At 40.8% G+C, this 12,328-nt stretch overlaps 1 protein-coding gene across 1 annotated transcript in view; it reads left to right on the top strand.

Moving 5' to 3' along the window:
* TMEM236 (transmembrane protein 236) overlaps nt 1-12,328 on the top strand; it is a 37,837-nt gene that overhangs the window by 16,449 nt on the left and 9,060 nt on the right. The window lies entirely within an intron of this gene.

The following is a 12,328-nucleotide window of genomic DNA, read 5'->3' as shown; positions in this document are numbered from 1 at the left end:
AGTCTGTTGAAGAAAAGGTACTCCCAAGGTACATCTGCCCTCCACAGACAAGTGTGTTTGTCTTAAACTGAGGATATTTGGGAATCGCCAAACCCTTTACTACTTCTGTAGACTCCTTAATGACACAAGCCCATTTTGAAATTGGACTGTTTTTAATGAGTCTGTATTTTCCATGTTAATGTGAAGTTGCTAAGTTTTTAGTGAAAGTTCTCTTTTAAAAAATGCACATGTATATTCTTGGGAATCACAAGGAAGAAGTCAGTCTTGGGGAGAAGACTCTAGAACATCTTGTTCAATTGCTGCTTCTTAGTTGAAGTGCCTCCTTCTTGAGCTCGTCTCTGCTCAAACTTAGGAAGGTTAATGTCTGGTTAAATAGCGCCACCATTTACTAAAATCACACTTTAAAACACTAGCATTCATTCAAAATACCTTTGTAAATATTAATTATATGTGTATTTAATTTTTGTGCAAACTTTGAACTCAGTCTCCTATACTCATTTTAACAGGCATACTAATAAAATCAATTCTGTGAAGTTTTAACCGATGGGGTATTCTCATTTATCCTCTGGAACGTAAATTAATACATAAACTCATAAACATAAATTATAATACATAAATCTGAATATAAGCAAGTATGCTATAAATACAGTTTCACTGCATGTGCTACCTCAGAATCAAAGCAGTAGGGTAGGGGTGTGTGACAGCAAAGTTTAGAATAATTTGTCTCCCTTTAGAAAATGTTCAGAAAGAAATACCTTCTCTTCTTTGCTATCCAGATAGTTTGACATGCATCCACACTAGTCAACTTATAGCAGTTTTCACTTTATACTAGATGAAACTAAGGTACTCTACAATGCTTGGATTTATGGACACACTTGCACTACCCTACCTTTTGTTGTTGTTGTTGCATCAATATATTTAAAAAAAAATCTTAATGGAAGTACAGTTGATTTACAATGCTGTGTTAATTTCTGCTGTGCAGCGAAGGGGTTCAGTTGTACATATATAAACATTCTTTTTTTATATATTCTTTTCCATGATGGTTTATTACAGCATATTGAATAGAGTTCCCTGTGCTGTACAGTAAGACCTTGTTGTTTATCCATTCTCTATATATAATAGTTTGCATCTGCTAACCCCACACTCCCAGTCCATCCTCACCCACACCCCCTCCTAACTATACTATCTTAATTCCAAGCTACCAAAGTTTGATCTTTGTGTAGCTTTTCTTCTTCTAAATTTAAAAATAAAAGTTCTATATTTGACATATGCTTAAAGCAATCTTTCCTGGCCCAAAGAATCCTTTCTGCTAACTTCATACTACCAGCTGAAATACCTAAGTATCAAGTGATTACCAAGCCGTAACGTTTAAGCGGATCATTTTCTGTAGACTGGGGCTCACTTGGGAATATTTTTTGGAACAAGGATCTCTGAGGCATGGCAATCTCACAGATGCACATAGCACCTAATAGTGTCAAATCCCGGTCATGAGAACAAATAATAAGAATACAATATATAGCCTGCATGTCCCCTGCTCTTACTAGTGTGTGGGTACAAATGAACACAGTTTTACATTTCCATCTGAATTTTGCTAGCTCAATACCAGCCTGTTAGTGACTGGACCTCCATTTCTCTTCCTCTCCCATATTGTTCTCTCTCCCATTTTAAAATTTTTTTGGCTGCGTTTTGGGTCTTCGTTGCTGCGCGTGCGCTCTCTCTAGTTGCAGCAAGCAGGGGCTACTCTTAGTTGTGGTGTGTGGGCTTCTCATTGTGGTGGCCTCTCATTGCAGAACACGGGCTCCAGTAGCTGTGGCTCATGGGCTCGGTAGTTGTGGCTTACAGGCTCTAGAGCGCTGGCTCAGTAGCTGTGGCACACAGGCTTAGTTGCTCCGTGGCATGTGGGATCTTCCCGGACCAGGGCTCGAACCCATGTCCCCTGCATTGGCAGGTGGATTCTTAACCACTGCGCCACCAGGGAAGCCCCTCTCTCCCATTTTTAAATGAGACCCTAGATGGGTCTCCCGTGGTCTCATTTGTTGGTCTAGACTGTTGAATATCCTCTTGCCCCTGCTTTCCTCTCAGCTGTCTTTCTCATGTTCAAACAACTTGGTGTGCTATTTTCCCACCACCCCTGCTCGACTCTGCTCCAGGCACCCTTAGTACTGCTGTTTCTTGCCTCTGGGATATTGCTTGATGTTCTGCTGGTGTTTTGAATTGATTACCTTTCCTCTGCCATTGGAGTACTGACTTCCCTCCCCTGAGTTCTACGTTCCTAGAAAAGTCCCACACAGAGTCATGGAATAGCTATTTTCACTTAGAAACACAACCCTTTTATCCCCAGAATGTATATGGAATCACAGACTGTCTGGGCTTTAATGATTTCAAGTAATGGCCGTTCAATCCACTGGAAACCACTGTTTCCTCTCCTACCACTAGATCTTATGGCTGATTCTGGTAGAGCTGGACTCCTTCTTCTTTGGGAGTGGCTTTTTTTCTGAGGAGCCTCATCGTTTCTCCTTACATCAGCCTCACCTTTATTGTCTGAACCCCAAATCATGGTCACCGTTAGATTCTCCTCCCTGCCCCCACCAAGATTCCTTAACTCCCGTATAAACCAGTGACTGCAGACAGACAGCTAAGGGAGTCTGTGGCTAGGAAGTGAGTTTTCAGTCCTCCCTGCAGGACTCATTAGAGTAGCGTGAACCCAGCTTGGGCGCCATATTGCAAAGCGGTATAATAGCGTATCGTGGTTAAAGGACTATAGGGCCCCAGGTGACGGCAAACTTCATTTTATCTAAGGTGCTGGAGGTCAGAAAAGACTAAGGGGAATACCTGGAATTTGTAGGAGTTTGTAGGCAGACATGGTGAAGAAAGCTTTCTCCACAGAAGGAAGGTTGGGTCTCTAGAAACTCAGGTGTCCATGTAATAAATGGGCATGTTTGGGAAGCAAAAATAACTTCGGCTGCATTTCTCACCCTGACTGGGCAAACCTAGCGCTGGAACAGAAGTTGCCTTCTTAAGACCAGCTCCTGTTTGCTTTTCAAATAGTCAATTTGGAAACCTCCAAAGCTGCTCCAAGAGCTACTGTAAAGATCTTCTGGAGCTGGGGAGAGCAGGAGGGGGAGGCTGAACTGGGGTCTCTGGATGCCCCAATTCCTACTCTTCAACCAGAGAAACACAACTTTTGTTTGCTTAGGAGTTAGTGTTTTATGTAAGATTTCACTGGAAAAAATGCTTCTTCTAAATGTCTGCAAATCAACGTAGGACCTCATTTAGAGTTGTTGGCTGTACCTATATCCAGCCAATTCTCAGCACCTCCAGCCATTAGTCCCATGATGACACTGCACAGTCTAGAGAAAGATGTGACCCCCTCCAAGGTCTTGTGACTGTTGCTGCTCTGGGGTATGAGACGATGCAACGCAATCCAGTCCCATCTAATACAATTAGAGGTTCCTTTAGGAATTTGCAATTCTGCAATGCGATTCAGCTTTGCAGACAGAGGTGGATCATCCCGGTGGAGTACACACAGGCTTGAGGCCCAACACGTACAAAAACCAGATAACATTTTTAACATTCCACTTTTGAATTTTTAAAATGTCCAATGTTTTCTGTTTCTCCAAAATAATACATATTTATTTAAGGATCATCAGACATAAACAAAAAAGAAGAAAATGGAAATCAACCAGAGTTCTACACACTAGAGATCTATAACTGATAGCATCTTGATGGGTGTTCTTTACTTAAGAAAACCTACTTTATAACTTTTTTTTCTCAACAATATGTGGTGGGTATCATTCTTGTTAAAAATTGGTGGATATTTCTTGTTATTACATCTTCCACTGCATCATTTTTGTTGGCTGAAAAATATTTCCGTGTATTAATGAGCCATGACTTATTAACTTATTGTTGGACAACTAGATTTTCCCCCTAGTTTTGAGCTATTGTAAACACGACTGTTAATGACTTGTTCGGAAGTGAGAAGGGTTGAGAAGAAAAGGACAAGGATGTGGTTAAGATGAGTAAGGTGGTGTTTGTTTGAGTTGGGCAGGGGAGACAAGCCAGGTTAGAGGACACAAGTGTGGATGGTGCAGGGGGTCTATGTTTACAGGGACCCTGAGCTGTGTATGGGAGTCATCAGCCACTGTGCGAGGTAACTAGCCAAGCAGAGGCTGGGGACAGAGTTAACTGCTGCTGGACGGCAGCCGAATGATGTCAGGATGATGACCATAGACAGTGTCCTCAGAAGACCCTGAGTATCCGCACATGCCCAGACTCCTTGGCAACAACGCTTGCCAGAAGAAAGGGACAATTATGGACTGGCTGCTCACAAGGACAAACACAGAGGGGGTCGCAGGGGGTCGTACCAAGGGGGTGGCAAGATGGTTTGGCGACATTAGGGCTATCTGCATAGTCAGACGTGACTGGCTAGAAGTGAGATTGACAGGCTGTTTGAGTGGAAACCGTCATAGCTCTGCAGAGGAGGCGGTTTCCATCGTCACATCAGTAACAGGTGCAGCGTAAGGTTTTCAACTAAATCTGCTCTCAGTGGCCCTGAAGGAACTCCAGTTCCTTCTGTGTAGCCTCAGAGACTTGAACCAAGTGCTGCAGGGACTCCGGCAGCACAGGTGATTATTTCTTTAGGTGAAATGCCTCCGTGTGCGACTTTGGGCTCAAAGGATATGCAAGGTTTTAAGGCTGGCATCTGTAATTTTTTTAAAGTTCTCCAAGCAATTCTGATGCCCACCTTGATTGAGAGCCTTTAATTATACATTAGGAACTGAGACGAAAGCAAGTTAAAAGCCGAGAGATGAAATCCAAATTCCTAAAGGAACCTCCTTTCCAGATTTCCTTGGAATGGAACTCATCACTCTGTAACCAAATAAAGTGTAAGAGACGTCACAGAAGGTAAAAGAAAAAAAAAAGGGGGAGACACTACTTTTCTCTGAATAAAATGAATGGCATTTTGAGTCCCCCTTTGCTTCTTTTTCAGAAAAAGCTTATCATACAATCTGAACCCAGTATGTGGGCTGGGTTTCCATTATGTGTTTTGCACTGTGGTTAGAGAGTACGTGTGAGGAACGGTGTTTGCGGCCACGCCAAGAAGGGGGAGCATTTCCTTTTAAACCCTCCCTTTGCTGTTTAGAAGAAGGAAGTTTCAGGAAAGTATGTCAGCTCTAGGATTTTTTCCCCTTCTCAAGAAACAAGTAGCCATTTACCAGACTGGGAGTGAGAGAAGGGTAGAATTTCTGATTTATACCTTCTAAAGAGGGACCAGCTGTCAGGATTAGGACAGTGTAGACCGGGCCAGAAACTAGACTGCAGTGGGTCCCTGTGTCAAAAGGCATGGGGCATCAGGTGCTGCCAGAACTGAGTTAGGACTCCCTTTAATTAGGACAGCTTTCCATGATTGTAACAATTTGGCATTTCATTGTTAATTTTTTCCTAGGGAGGAAATAAAATGTATGAACAATTTTAATATATAAAGTGAGATTTTTGAGAATTGCAAGATATTTTCAAAATAAATATTTTCAAGGACTCTAAGAGTAAGGGAACCTAAAGAATTCAGCATGCATTACTTTATAATAGCAACAAAATTTTATGGCCCCAGCAAGAAATTAAAGGCATAGGTCACTGATTTTCAGTATCTTGATTTCCTTGCGCAGGACTGAAGAGAGTGACACAGGTTGCTGAGCTGACGGCCAGACAGCCTTTTGTTTACATCGTGTATACATTAGTGGTACCGTCCAGTGCATAGGGACCCCAGTGTGCTCAGACTCTGCTTTCACGGGAGATTTTAGGCCCCCAAGTCCCCCCATTTCAGGTGGGATGGGTGTTCTAAAGCAGCGGTCCCCAACCTTTTTGGCACCAGGGACCGGTTTGGTGGAAGACAGTTTTTCCACGGCCCCGTGGGGAGCGGCAGATGAAGCTTCCCTCGCTCGCCCGCCGCTCACCTCCTGCTGTGTGGCCCGGTTCCTAACAGGCCGAGGACCTGGACCCATCTGTGGCCCGGGTGTTGGGGATCCCCGTTCCAAAGTATGCTTCCTGTGAACTCACAAACGCTTTCTTCTGGGAACCACGCATCGGCGCTTTCGTCCCGTGCCTGGTGCCTCCTACTGCTGCCAGGGCCCGGGAGGCTTTTGAACCCCTTGAGCCACGCCTGGGGGTGCCGGCCCGAGTCCAGGGGCCGTGCAGGCGCCGCGCCGCGCATGCGCACACTCGGCTGGGCCCACAGCCAGTGGCCTTCCCTTACCGTTGAGCTGCACGGTCCCCAGGCTGCGCTGCCAGGAGCTCCAAATGCCTTTCAGGGCTTCTTTACCAGATCAGTCCGTGGTCTCGCTTAAAGGGCTCCATCTAGGACCCAGGCCAGAGGATAGTCTATGCAGGATTCCCAAGTCTTCCTGTGATGGGAGGGGATTGAGAGCATGGGGGCCGGGGTTGGGGGGAGGGCGGGTATTATTCAGCCTTGTTTCGACGCTTTGGCTTACTTGCCTTAGTGCAGATTTTTTTTTTCTCCAGAATGCGCGTGGCTCCATCATGCTCATAGTCTCCGGAACAGGAATTCCTCCCATCTTTTACGCGGCAAATCTTTATGGAGGATCTGTTCCGTACCAGACACTCCACTAGGCTCTGGGGGTGAAATGGTGGGTGAAAACAAGCAGAGCCCCCACTGCATGGAGCTCACCGTCTAGTGGGTGTGGTACCACGTTTCTGAACGACACTAACAAATACCTATAATTAAAGCTGAGGTAAGGGCTCTGAAGGCAACAAATCAGGCTCATTCCCACATGTGTCCATTTTTGTCACCCTGATTGGGCTCACGCTGGGGTTTCTAGCTCTGGTCTATATCCAAGCACTTAACTACTAGAGGAATTTCAAACCACTTTGAAATCTAGAATTATTTATTGTATATATTAATATATACATATTATATATTATATACTTATTACATTGTTAGCATAATTCATATTATCATTATTATAGTATACATACTATATTAATATAAATGTAGAAAAATAAATTTTCTACTTATGTACTGTAAATTAAATTACATTCTCTCAAAAATAAATACCGTATGCTAACACATATATATGGAATCTACAAAAAAAAAAAAAAATGGTTCTGAAGAACCTAGGGGCAGGACAGGAATAAAGATGCAGAGGTAGAGAATGGACTTGAGGACACAGGGAGGGGGAAGGGTAAGCTGGGACGAAGTGGGAGAGTGGCATTGACATGTACACACTACCAAATGTAAAATAGATAGCTAGTGGGAAGCAGCCCCATAGCACAGGGAGATCAGCTCAGGGCTTTGTGACCACCTAGAGGGGTGGAATAGGGAGGGTGGGAGGGAGACACAAGAGAGCGGGGATATGGGGATAGATGTATACGTATAGCTGATTCACTTTGTTATACAGCAGAAACTAACACAACAATGTAAAGCAATTATACTCCAATAAAGATGTTAAAAAAAAGGGTAAAAAGATAAATTTAAAAAATAAATTAATTACATTCTCTGATATAAACACATATCAAAGAGGAGAAGGACCAGAATATCCCAAATGAAAAGCTGAAGATTAGAAAATGAAGAAAGTTTTCTCAACCTTAACAAATGGAATTTTTAAGAATCGATAATATTGTCAGTTTTTAGCAATTCTTGTCCAGTATTAGATGAATCTATAGAGGGAAAGATGGTCTTTAAACTACCAAGCCTTCCTGCCGTGTCCTCAGACAAAAGAATTCTCTTAGAATTTCACATTGCCTAAAATTCAGAAATGAATTTATTTCTTGTCAGATTTATGCAGTGCCTAGCAGGGAACTGGAACTGAATCTGAGGGCTTTTGGATTTACGGGATCACAATACAATGCCTTTTTTAAAGGAAGTTGTCACAATTGTCTCACAGCTGAGAATGTATGCCCAAGAGATCCTGCAGAACTGATGATAGGTTGAATTCATTAGTATTACTAATTATTATTATTTGATGAAACCTTGCATACAGTTTTGAGCACAGAGCATAGTATGCTGGTCAGTGTTTAAACAACTGTCTCTACTGGTGGGGGAGCTGGGGAAGCCCTGATTAGTAGCATTTGCCAGTTTTTTTTTTGTTTTTTTTTTTTAAACGTCTTTATTGGAGTATAATTGTTTTACAATGGTGTGTTAGTTTCTGCTTTATAACAAAGTGAATCAGTTATACATATACATATGTTCCCATATCTCTTCCCTCTTGCATCTCCCTCCCTCCCACCCTCCCTATCCCACCCCTCTAGGTGGTCACAAAGCACTGAGCTGATCTCCCTGTGCTATGCGGCTGCTTCCCACTAGCTATCTATTTTACATTTGGTAGTGTATATATGTCCATGCCACTCTCTCACCCTGTCACATCTCACCCCTCCCCCTCCCCATATCCTCAAGTCCATTCTCTAGGTCTGTGTCTTTATTCCCGTCTTGCCACTAGGTTCTTCATGACCTTTTTTTTTTTTTCCTTAGATTCCATATATATGTGTTAGCATACTGTACTTGTTTTTCTCCTTCTGACTTACTTCACTCTGTATGACAGACTCTAACTCCATCCACCTCACTACAAATACCTCCATTTCATTTCTTTTTATGGCTGAGTAATATTCCATTGTATATATGTGCCACAGCTTCTTTATCCATTCATCTGATGATGGACACTTAGGTTGCTTCCATGTCCTGGCTATTGTAAATAGAGCTGCCATGAACATTTTGGTACATGACTCTTTTCGAATTATGGTTTTCTCAGGGTATATGCCCAGTAGTGGGATTGCTGGGTTGTATGGTAGTTCTATTTTTAGTTTTTTAAGGAACCTCCATACTGTTCTCCATAGTGGCTGTATCAATTTACATTCCCACCAACAGTGCAAGAGTGTTCCCTTTTCTCCACACCCTCTCCAGCATTTATTGTTTCTAGATTTTTTGATGCTGGCCATTCTGACCGGTGTGAGATGATATCTCATTGTAGTTTGATTTGCATTTCTCTAATGATTAATGATGTTGAGCATTCTTTCATGTGTTTGTTGGCAATCTGTATATCTTCTTTGGAGAAATGTCTATTTAGGTCTTCTGCCCATTTTTGGATTGGGTTTTTTGTTTTTTTGTTATTGAGCTGCATGAGCTGCTTGTAAATCTTGGAGATTAATCCTTTGTCAGTTGCTTCATTTGCAAATATTTTCTCCCATTCTGAGGGTTGTCTTTTGATCTTGTTTATGGTTTCCTTTGCTGTGCAAAAGCTTTTAAGTTTCATTAGGTCCCATTTGTTTATTTGTGTTTTTATTTCCATTTCTCTAGGAGCTGGGTCAAAAAGGATCTTGCTGTGATTTATGTCATAGAGTGTTCTGCCTATGTTTTCCTCTAAGAGTTTGATAGTGTCTGGCTTTACACTTAGGTCTTTAATCCATTTTGAGTTTATTTTTGTGTATGGTGTCAGGGAGTGTTCTAATTTCATACTTTTACATGTACCTGTCCAGTTTTCCCAGCACCACTTATTGAAGAGGCTGTCTTTTCTCCACTTTATATGCTTGCCTCCTTTATCAAAGATAAGGTGACCATATGTGTGTGGGTTTATCTCTGGGCTTTCTGTCCTGTTCCATCTATCTATATTTCTGTTTTTGTGCCAGTACCAAACTATCTTGATTACTGTAGCTTTGTAATATAGTCTGAAGTCAGGGAGCCTGATTCCTCCAGCTCCATTTTTCGTGCTCAAGATTGCTTTGGCTATTCGGGGTCCTTTGTGTTTCCATACAAATTGTGAAATTTTTTGTTCTAGTTCTGTGAAAAATACCATTGGTAGTTTGATAGGGATTGCATTGAATCTGTAGATTGCTTTGGGTAGTAGAGTCATTTTCATAATGTTGATTCTTCCAATCCAAGAACATGGTATATCTCTCCATCTATTTGTATCATCTTTAATTTCTTTCATCAGTGTCTTATAGTTTTCTGCATACAGGTCTTTTGTCTCCTTAGGTAGGTTTATTCCTAGATATTTTATTCTTTTTGTTGCAGTGGTAAACGGAAGTGTTTTCTTAATTTCACTTTCAGATTTTTTCATCATTAGTATATAGAAATGCAAGAGATTTCTGTGCATTAATTTTGTATCCTGCTACTTTACCAAATTCATTGATTAGCTCTAGTAGTTTTCTGGTAGCATCTTTAGGATTCTCTATGTATAGTATCATGTCACCTGCAAACAGTGACAGCTTTACTTCTTCTTTTCTGATTTGGATTCCTTTTACTTCTTTTTCTTCTCTGATTGCTGTGGCTAACACTTCCAAAACTATGTTGAATAATAGTGGTGAGAGTGGGCAACCTTGTCTTGTTCCTGATCTTAGTGGAAATGGTTTCAGTTTTTCACCATTGAGGACAATGTTGGCTGTGGGTTTGTCATATATGGCCTTTATTATGTTGAGGTAAGTTCCCTCTATGCCTACTTTCTGGAGAGTTTTTATCATAAATGGGTGTTGAATTTTGTCGAAAGCTTTTTCTGCGGCTATTGAGATGATCATATGGTTTTTATCCTTCAGTTTGTTAATATGGTGTATCATATTGATTAATTTGCATATACTGAAGAATCCTTGCATTCCTGGGATAAACCCCACTCGATCATGGTGTATGATCCTTTTAATGTGCTGCTGGATTCTGTTTGCTAGTATTTTGTTGAGGTTTTTCGCATCTATGTTCATCAGTGATATTGGCCTGTAGTTTTCTTTCTTTGTGACATCTTTGTCTGGTTTTGGTATCAGGGTGATGGTGGCCTTGTAGAATGAGTTTGGGAATGTTCCTCCCTCTGCTATATTGTGGAAGAGTTTGAGAAGGATGGGTATTAGCTCTTCTCTAAATGTTTGATAGAATTCGCCTGTGAAGCCATCTGGACCTGGGCTTTTGTTTGTTAGAAGATTTTTAATCACAGTTTCAATTTCAGTGCTTGTGATTGGTCTGTTTATATTTTCTGTTTCTTCCTGGTTCAGTCTTAGAAGGTTGTGCTTTTCTAAGAATTTGTCCATTTCTTCCAGGTTGTCCATTTTATTGGCATAGAGTTGCTTGTAGTAATCTCTTATGATCCTTTGTATTTCTGCAGTGTTTTTTGTTACTTCTCCGTTTTCATTTCTAATTCTGTTGACTTGAGTCTTCTCCCTTTTTTTCTTGATGAGTCTGGCCAGTGGTTTATCAATTTTGTTTATCTTCTCAAAGAACCAGGTTTTAGTTTTATTGATCTTTGCTATCATTTCCTTCATTTCTTTTACATTTATTTCTGATCTGATCTTTATGATTTCTTTCCTACTGCTAACTTTGGGGGTTTTTTTTGTTCTCCTGTCTCTAATTGCTTTAGGTGTAAGATTAGGTTGTTTATTTGAGATGTTTCTTGTTTCTTGAGGTAGGATTTTATTGCTATAAACTTCCCTCTTAGAACTGCTTTTGCTGCATCCCCATAGGTTTTGGGCCATCGTGTTTTCACTGTCATCTGTTTCTAGATATTTTTTTTATTTCCTCTTTGATTTCTTCAGTGATCTCCTGGTTATTTAGTAGCGTATTGTTTAGCTTCCATGTGTTTGTATTTTTTACAGGTTTTTTTCCTGTAATTGATACCTAGTGTCATAACATTGTGGTCAGAAAAGATACTTGATACGATTTCAGTTTTCTTAAATTTACCAAGGCTTGATTTGTGACCCAAGCTATGATCTATCCTGTAGAATGTTCCATGAGCCCTTGAGAAGAAAGTGTATTCTGTTGTTTTTGGATGGAATGTCCTATAAATATCAATTAAGTCCATCTTGTTTAATGTATCATTTAAAACTTGTGTTTCCTTATTTATTTTCATTTTGTTTGATCTGTCCATTGGTGAAAGTGGGGTGTTAAAGTCCCCTACTATGCTTGTGTTACTGTTGATTTCCCCTTTTATGGCTGTTAGCATTTGCCTTATGTATTGAGGTGCTCCTATGTTGGGTGCATAAATATTTACAATTGTTATATCTTCTTGGATTGATCCCTTGATCATTATGTAGTGTCCTTCTTTGTCTCTTGTAATAGTCTTTATTTTAAAGTCTATTTTGTCTGATAGGAGAATTGCTACTCCAGCCTTCTTTTGATTTCCATTTGCATGGAATATCTTTTTTCCATCCCCTCACTTTCAGTCTGTATGTGTCCCTAGGTCTGAAGTGTGTCTCTTGTAAACAGCATATATATGGGTCTTGTTTTTGGATCCATTCAGCCACTCTATGTCTTTTGGTTGGAGTATTTAATGTGTTTACATTTAAGGTAATTATCGATATGTTATGTTCCTATTACCGTTTTCTTAATTGTTTTGGGTTTGTTATT

Source organism: Balaenoptera ricei, chromosome 2, assembly GCF_028023285.1.
Source record: "Balaenoptera ricei isolate mBalRic1 chromosome 2, mBalRic1.hap2, whole genome shotgun sequence".
NCBI classification, from domain to species: domain Eukaryota; kingdom Metazoa; phylum Chordata; class Mammalia; order Artiodactyla; family Balaenopteridae; genus Balaenoptera; species Balaenoptera ricei.
The sequence above is the reverse complement of the archived record's forward strand: the minus strand, read 5'-3'. Positions and strand labels throughout refer to the sequence as shown.